The sequence below is a fragment of the Phalacrocorax aristotelis genome, chromosome 6, assembly GCF_949628215.1.
Source record: "Phalacrocorax aristotelis chromosome 6, bGulAri2.1, whole genome shotgun sequence".
NCBI lineage: Eukaryota > Metazoa > Chordata > Aves > Suliformes > Phalacrocoracidae > Phalacrocorax > Phalacrocorax aristotelis.
In genome coordinates, this window is record NC_134281.1 from 28,938,398 (window position 1) to 28,947,452 (window position 9,055).

The 9,055-nt window shown below is 37.4% G+C and overlaps 1 long non-coding RNA gene across 1 annotated transcript; it reads right to left on the reverse strand.

The window, feature by feature from the left end:
* Positions 1-3,353: 3,353 nt before the first annotated feature.
* On the reverse strand, positions 3,354-8,646 carry LOC142058351 (uncharacterized). The gene is made up of 3 exons (XR_012660928.1): positions 8,524-8,646; positions 7,450-7,503; positions 3,354-5,674 (listed from the first exon to the last, which is right to left on the reverse strand). It is a non-coding gene; the product is annotated as an uncharacterized LOC142058351 (long non-coding RNA).
* Positions 8,647-9,055: the final 409 nt, after the last annotated feature.

The following is a 9,055-nucleotide window of genomic DNA, read 5'->3' on the forward strand; positions in this document are numbered from 1 at the left end:
AGATCATGTTTTATTGTCTATAGATGGAATGAAAACCAGCCTCGGACTAGATAACAGAAATTGTGGTAAGACTCTACCACATTTCCTACAACATCCATCTCTTGTTGGGATGGTGATGGAGATCAGCCTCACACTCCTGAACTCTTCTGGGGACAGAAATGGCATGGTGTGTCTGTGCTGAAGTTTCCCATATATGCCCCAACTCCTGCAGACTGTTTCCCACCTACACCCCCCACACTAGACCTTGAAACAGCCCCAGGAAAAGCTGTCATTTTCCATTTCATCTTACTTAGAGAGTCCATTTTCAACTAAATGCCAGTGTTTTTTTCAATCCCCAGCATCAGCCAGGCCTTTTTACTTTGAGAAGCGAGGTCAGGAGAGGAGAAGGTCTCCCAGCCACAACTCACCGTTTCTGACCATAGTTGGCTGCTTTGTGGCTTCTTTGGTTCCTCTGGCAGAAAACTGCTGTAATTAAGTGTTAGGAGTTTGATGAGGAAACCTTTCCTCACACCGGAGGTGGGAATCTTCAACGGCCTTTTTCTCTCATGTTTTGACAATGCATCAAAGTTACAACATAAAATGTCCTGGAAATTTCCAACATATCTGCTCCCTTTAAAGGCAAGAAAAGAGCTTTTTAGGAAAAAACTTTACTTTAGTCCCCAGACCTTCAAAATGCAGCTGGAGGAATAATTTTTACCAGTTTCCCTCCAGCGACCAGCTTGTGTCAATGGCATTTTGGAGGGAAAAGGAACACAGAAGATTAAACAGATATCGAGATTAAATAGGTATTAGTTGTTGTAACACAGGAAACCCAACCTTAACTTGCTGCCTATTGGCTGGCTGACTTATCACACTTATTTAGGCAATTATGCTGGAAAAATAGATAAAAGAGAGGGCTTTCTTCTGTCTTTGGTGTTTTGCTTTTGTTTTTTCTTTTTCCAAATGTTCTGAGGCATTTCCAGAGCTTTTCCTCAGCAACTGGGAATGGGTTCCCAAACCCTTGGAAGAAAAATTGTGGGTGAGGATCTGCCTAATTCATGGATGCTGGGAGTAATAGTTCTTCACACGTGGTGGCTTTTGAAGACAACTGTGTACCTGAAGAATTCCATGACTTTGTACCCCAACTTGTCAGAACCCCCATTCGTTTCTCAGGACCCACTACAAAGCAGCACAACGAGCCAAGCTGTCACCAGCTCCTCAGCAACAAGAAGATGACCTCTTGTGAAATTTTTTAACTGCTTTTAGAAATACAGCCCCTCTCTGGTTTCTCCTCTGCCTTTTGAAGTTCCTTTCCTCAGTTTGAAAAGCCAAGTTCAAGTCAAGTTCACTTTTTATTTCAATACATTGACCTCAAGCCAGGAACCGTGGCAGGGAGGATGGACGATGCTATAGTACCATGACACTTCTAAAATTTCCAGATTTGGTGCAAAGCTGTAAAGAAGAGAAGCCTGCTCACAGTCTCTGACACCCTTGCTATCATACATAACTTAATCTTCAACCATAATCTTTGTATGAATTTGACAGAAGGTCCAACAAAAATTCATAATTATGAACATAAAAATAATTGGAACATGTTTAAAATTTCCGAGCAGTTCCAGCAGAAAAGGAACTTATCAAAAGCAGTTTTTTCACCAAAATGCGTGAATCTCGGGGGGGGGGGAATCAGTTCTAGGTTAGCATTTATTCTCAAAATAGCTTCCCCACCAGGGTTATTGCTCCTAGCAGCAGCCAGCTCTTCGATATTCCCCTGTCAGTCTATCCCAAGCTTTCTGTAGGAGCTGTTCCAAAATGTTTCAGTAATTAAGCATTCTGAGAAGCAAGAATTTATACCTTTTATACCATTAATTTATACTTTCTCTGTCCAGGTAAGGACTGTAACCAATGGACCTTGCACTCAGCTTTTCTTTAACCAGCCACTTCACCACAGAGACACATTAGAAGTAGCAACGACCCAAAAGGTAGACCACATGTTTAGGATACAGAGATTTGACATTCAAGCCCATGCCAACATAACACAGGAAAACTCCAGAAGTGTTTCTGGCATCCCTAGAAGGAGGTTGAAATTTTTCATATGCAACAATTTGCAAGAGATGGGAAAATGGATACATCTCCACTGAATCTTTATAACCAGACACAGACCATAAAGATTCAATCGTATCCTCCACCTGAAATACAACATACACAAATGACAAGCCTGAGAGAACAAAAACTTGGAGTGTTTTCACCCTCCGGTCATGGCTCGGTTTGCTAATTAATGTCCTGTTTACACCCAGGGACTCTCTTGCAGCATTTCCTGTGTGATTCGTTATCCCATATGATCAGCAGTTCCTTTATGGTCTTTATTTTACCATGAAACATCTTTTACCTTTAATCATGTATTGGCACGGAGCATATGCTACTGATTACAAACTGGGCTGTATTTAATAGAGAAGTAAATATTTGGTTTTGGTGAAATGCAATGAGCTTCCAGCCCCATCTATTGGTGTAAGAGACATTATTTAAGTGAAATTTAAGAGCTGTGATAAATTCCAAGAATGGAAGAACTCATAGTGAAGGAATACGTGATCATCTCAGCATCTAGCTCCATAAACCCTCAAATTGATCAAAACTTTTACTCTCAAACAAAATAATGAGAATTGTGGTTTGGTTTGAGGGAGAAAAGGATGGCTTTCAGTTGGTATTTAAGGTCAAAGATCATGCTTCCAAGCAAACATTTGTCTGCAGTTATACATCTCCAGATTTTGTATGTAAAGGGATGTATTCGCAGATGTAGATGGGTAGAACCAAAGGCAGCAATCAGCATACAGAAGGGAAAATGTAGCTACCATGCTGGGCAGAAATGGCTCCTGGAGGAAATAAGGGAAAAATACAAACTTTCTGGTTTTTCACCTGGTGAAATCAGCCAGCAGTTTCATCTGAGGTATTTATAAGAAGCTAAATGGAACACTGAGTTAGCTTCAGGTTTTGTTTGTTTGCTTGGATTTTACTTTTCTTCAGATGAAACAGAAACTTTAATGAATCTATGAAAAAGAAATTCTGGGGAAGGGTGTCCTAACATCTTTGACAATTGAAAATTCTAAGTTCCTCATTAGCCAATATTTTACTCCTATTTTATAAAGCTGGAAAACAGGGAACAAAAGCATAAGAGGTATTTTAAGATTTTCCCAAAGACCAAAAGTGGCAGAACAAATTAGTTAGGACAACTAGGTATAATCTGTAAAAGTCCAGTGCCACCACACTGATGGCACTTTCAAATACCCGAGCACCTCAGCAGTCCATTCTGTTCAGTGACCACAATGTACTTGCATTAAGCTTTGGAAAACTTATGAGAATAAATATATTTACCCTTAAGACAAAATGTAAAAGCTTGACACAAAGACATGAAGCAGTTCATCCAAGGATGTAGCAGTGGATGTGAATAAATACAAGTTCCACAGAAAACCAGCAGGTCATTTCCCTGGACTTGGTTAAGGGAGCAAGAAAGACATACAGACTGACATAGTCACAGACTAGTTATGACAGGCTGTTTTAAAAAGAACTATTACACTAAGATTATATTTTATGAATTCAAGCTGCATTTACTATTTTTTAGTACAGAAAAAAGATCAGACAAATTCAAACTGCATACTAATTACACCTCAGCTGTGATGTCCAGTACCCGCTGATGTGTCAACCACATTAATTTTCAATATGATTTGGAGTTCTAATAATAAAATTGGGTACCATATAAACTGATAGTCTAGAGACTGCCTAGCTCTTATACCAGATAAACTAAACTGCTTGAAGGAAAAAGGAAGCCCTGGCTTCAGTTGGTTAGGAGTGTTTGGTAAAGCAAATCAGATCCAGGCTTTATATAGAGGTTGTAGATGTCCCATCCCTGGAAACATTGCTCTGAGCAACCTGATCTAGTTGAAGATGTCCCTGCTCATTGCAGAGGGGTTGGACTTAAAGGTCCCTTCCAACGCAGACTATTCTATGATTCTATAGCTTTTCTTCATCTTTTTCTAGAATACCCATTTCCATAAGGGACACTTGTATCTTGCTCCTGGGGTGTATGGGAGAACACATGCTCTCTGCTGCTCTCTGGTCAGTGATCTGTTGTTCTGGAGGACAGCAGAGGCCACGTCATGGAGAGAGTGTCAAAGCTGACATACACATGTCCTGATACATTTTATAATATTTCTATCTCTTCCTCCATGCAGAGACTTCAAGAGTACAGCTCCTATTGCCATTCAAATAAATTTGTCCTCTGAAAAGTCTTACATTGTGTTTATCATCAATATATCCACCTGTAAGCAGCATTCCGCCCTCAACTTATTGACTTAATTTCATCACTATCAAAAAACTTCTGGTTTGCATTTTCAAAGCAGAAGTTCACCCCAATGGAACTTAAAAGTTCTTCAGGGGAAACTACTGAAAGTAACTTCACATTTGCAAAATGACCTGCCCAAGATTTAATCTATTACAATTACTTGGGTTTCATGAGAAAAAAAATCATAAAATTGTTATAATTGACGCTAGCTCAAACCATACATTAATTAAGAAATGAAGGAATGTTTCTATTAATAATGCTTTTGTAATGCAATGTCTATCCCCTGAAATGAACTGCAAGCAACTAAAAATAGCAAAATGAAAAACCTTTGGGGCAAGTATTGCCTCTGAAGTATAAGCAGTTTCAGTTTTTTATTCACACACAAAATTCCTCTGCTCTAACCTGCTTTTGTTTGTAGGCAAGGAGCCAATAGAAAATAGAACTGTAATTAAAACCCTTGGAATTAATGCAGTCAAGCTATTTATTAATATCATCATTTTTTAGACATTAAGTTAGTACAAGAATGCCACTGTTCAAGCTTTATCACCATATCTTTTAATTCTTCTGTTTGCATTTAGCACTTCCAACCATTTCCAAATTTATAAGCTAATGAGAATTTTTTTCTTAGTGGAGAATTAAGGTGTCCACACATATATTTTGCCTTAAAGAGTCTCATTTTTTCATACTTCTGAAGAGTTTCTTTTTTTCCTAATCCATTTCTTTTATGTGTGACAATTACTCAATTGCTTATTCAGTTTATTATTTTATTTTTCTTGGAATTCTTCTAAAAATTATAGCCTTTTCCAATAAATATTTTGTTTTTCTTTTCCTTTTCATTAGGAGATTTCCAACCAATTTGGAAACAATATACCAATATATTGTTAACAAAGCAGAATCTGTTTCCAGCTGCAAATACTAGCTAGAAATGCATAACATTTCTGCACAAATGAAAAGAGAAAGCCATAAAGTATAAAACTTTTCACATCAGATAAAAAATAAGGTAAAATGGAGTTAAGGCTGGTATTTCAAAACTCTAACTTTGTGTGAAAGATGCTACCCTGAAATTAAGCCTAATAAAATAGATATTATAAAAAAATAAATAAAATACATAAATAAAATATATGTGTCTATTATAAAGAAATAAATAAATTTAACATCCATTTTAACATAAAATTCACACATGGTAAGGTATAAAAAAAGAATATATGTACTCAGCAGTTATACTTATGCCTGTGTTTGAGGCACAAAAGCCTCAGTTCCAAATCTCATAGACATATACAAACTGTTTTTCCACATCTTGCCCTCTTACAGGATCCTTCCAAGGCAGCTTTGGGTTGTTTTGGTGTACAGACTTCACCCTTCCTGAGAACAAGACATGAAGAAGAAAACTTCCCTGAGAATTTTACAGATTACAGAAAAGAGGTTTTGGGTTATGAAGAATTATGGCTAGAAAATAATATTTTTAAAAATGTTTTCAAAGTTAAGTTAGGCAAAGGAGTGCCATAAATTGAAGAGCAATGTTGAACAGTAACTTCATTACTCCACAAAAAAAATTTGGCCTGATACCAGGAACTGAATTTCACAAGGGACTTTCTTTTTAAAATTTTGAACAAATAAAAATAGCTTTTGCTATGAACATGTGGAAACCTGAATAAACTCTGAAAGATGAAATGTTGTAATTTTTATGGCAATATCTCACTTAAAGAAAACAGGGTTTTCTCATCCCTATTTCCTGAAAAAAACTGCCTTTACTTTCGAGCGGAATCAGCATGACCGCAGCATAGTGCTCCAGGAGCACTTGTTCAGGATTAACCTCCTCTGATGAATAAGGTCAAAGTGAGTCCATCCAAAATACTTAAGCAATTAAAGGCAAAATATAAAACAAAATTCAAGAAGCAGCATTCGTTTCTGCTGACTATTGAGTGTAATTCATACTCAGTGCGTGAATGCATACTCAGTATGTGAATTCACATGTACTCAGCCCAGTGGCATCCCTACTGTGGAAAACTTGCCAAAGGTTGATTCTAGAGAAAAAATTTTAACTTAGAAGAGTTAATAAAGAAAATATTGTTCTCTTCTCTTACTGGGTAAAACAGTAAAATTAAGGACTTACTTCAGCAGATTGTCTTAGGAAATGCCATATTCAATCATATCAATAGCCGTTTAGACAATTTTAGAATTATTATAGGTAAAGGAACCTGATTCTTAATTTCTTCCATTAAAGACTTCCAATCTCAGTCTAACAGTGAAGTCATTAATAAATATCCAGCCTTCAGCTAAGTATTTCCCACAAATTTCCATCAGTTCAAATAAAGCAAAGAAATGTGCAACCAAAGAAGCAAATTTAAGTTTTATTTGCTTTATGCTCAAGAAGTTACTGATAGCCTATATAGACATGATATAGCAATGGCAGAAACATATGTAAAAAAAATCCCACTGTTCTATAAATAAAAAAAATATTCTGTAATTTAAGACAACCACAAAGAGAGTAGCAGCAGGTGAATCAAAGTCTGATCCCAGTTCTCTGTGCTATACAAGTGTGAATTATATTTGACGTAAAAGAATTCACACTGAAATCAAAGGAGGAATAAAGGCAGCTGTAGTGAAACTGCTGTTCTTGGTGATGCCCAGGGACAGACCTGGATCACAGGTTTGAGAAGAAACTCATCTCCTCATTTCTCTCTAGACTTCCTTTAAAATCAATTTCTGCATATCTGCAGAGAGAACATTAATAATCTCCCTCTGAAATTTTAGCAGAAAAATATCAAAATAAATAGGAATACTTCTCAATGTTGTTTTCTCAGTGGTGTTTCTAGACAAAGTAAAGATGCTTGAGCTGGCCTCATTAGCAGCTAGCTGCTTCTGGGCTGTGGATTTTACAGTATATGTACACAGGCCATAAGGAAGGAAGAGAGTCATGGAGCAATGGCTGATGAAATACAGTGCAGGAAGGTTCATTTTAAGTTACACTGCCAGGAAACTGAGACAAAATTAAATATGTGGGTTATGGCAGGAGGAGTTTTCTGCACAGGCAAGCTAGTATCTACTGTTTACCAAATCTTAAGGACATGGCAGATTTGCTGGTTCTACAAGGGGAACCTACAGGTGTCCTAAATACCTATCAACAAAATACCTACCACAAACAACAGCAGCCAGAGTAACATCGATTGTGGACAGCAGATCTCTAACACCTGAAAAAAGATTTGTGAGGCATTAAATATCTATGGTAAGATAGCTATTAAAATAAATATTTGGAGGAACAAGTTTACAGCCAGAGCAGCACAAATACACTGTGCAACCTTTCCTCACTAAAAAAAAATAATAATTGGAGTCATTCAGTCTCATACTAAAATGGGATTTGCTATATCTCAAGGTAGGGATTAGATATAAATCCTTCTATTTTACACAGGAAAATGAACATTAAATTCATCACACTGCTTTATTCATGTCTTCTCCCACATTCCCTCTCTTTCCAGCTCTTCTAATTTGAGATTCAGATTCAAATAGCTGCAACTATGGAACAATTCAGTCACAGGGTGAGGAAAAGAAAAAAAAAAAACCAAAACCAGAGCATGGTTTGGCAGGGCATGTTCTTAAACAAGGATTAAAATGAGAAGGATTTTTCAAAATCAAATAAACTTATGCAACCAATTAGTGCAAATTCCTATAATCTTGGATTATTTCTCTTTGTTACTATTCAACTGCAACAAGCTAGTCAGAACAGGAATTTTCCTTTTTACGGGTGTTGTTCAAGGCATCTGTACAGACACTTAGAAAACTCACTCATCATGGTTACCAAAGTTGCGGTAGGATTTTAAGACCAGTTAAATCTCAATTCATTAAACTGGCTGAAGTTTAGACTGAGAACCAATCTTAAGACCAGCAAGGAGGTTATTTTACTAGCTCTCTTGTGTGAAGTCAAGTGGAGATTAGAAGAATTTCAAGAAATGAAATCTGATGCAGACTGAAATTATTAGGAGAAAGAGATTTATCTTCATCTTTTCATAATAGCAAACAGCCTTCTGGCTGACATTTCAGAAAGTTCAGCTCATAATCCTAAATCTCTTAGAATTTGAGACATACTTAGGAAACAACAAGCGATTAAAGCCAGTTTTTCCATGCAAGTAGGACCCATTCAATCAAGACTGCAGCTCAGGGGTTTCTAGGCATAGGCCACTCAGCTCAGAAATGCCACCCCACTGGCTACTCACCTTGAGTAAAACATCAGGGGGTCAATGTGATCTGAAAAGCTGATGCAGAGCTCTTTACCTATAGAGGATGCCTGAAGATGTCACCATGTTATCAGTTTCTCTTGCCCTGCAGGTATGAAGAGGCAGCAGTACACCTACGAGACATTTGCACATCAACCATGTACTGATACCATATCATAACAATGCAAATTGTCCATTCCTGTCAACTTGGGAGCCTCTCAGCCTCAGAAATGAAAGATGGAAGCTAGAAGAGGGTTACAACTACACCTGCATAATGTTTTCTAAATCAGGTACAGACATCCCAGCAACAATGAAGAACTACCATTATGTCTGGTTTCAGACATATTACCTTAGCCTTTAACAAAAGGTAATCAGAGGTTAGTCTTGTCAGTTGTTTGGAAGTATTCTATTAAATTAGTGTGAATTGTTTCGCAGAATCACAGAATGGTAGGGGTTGGAAGGGACCTCTGGAGATCATCTTGTCCAACCCCACTGCTTGAGCAGGCACACCCAGAGCAGGGGGCACAGGAAC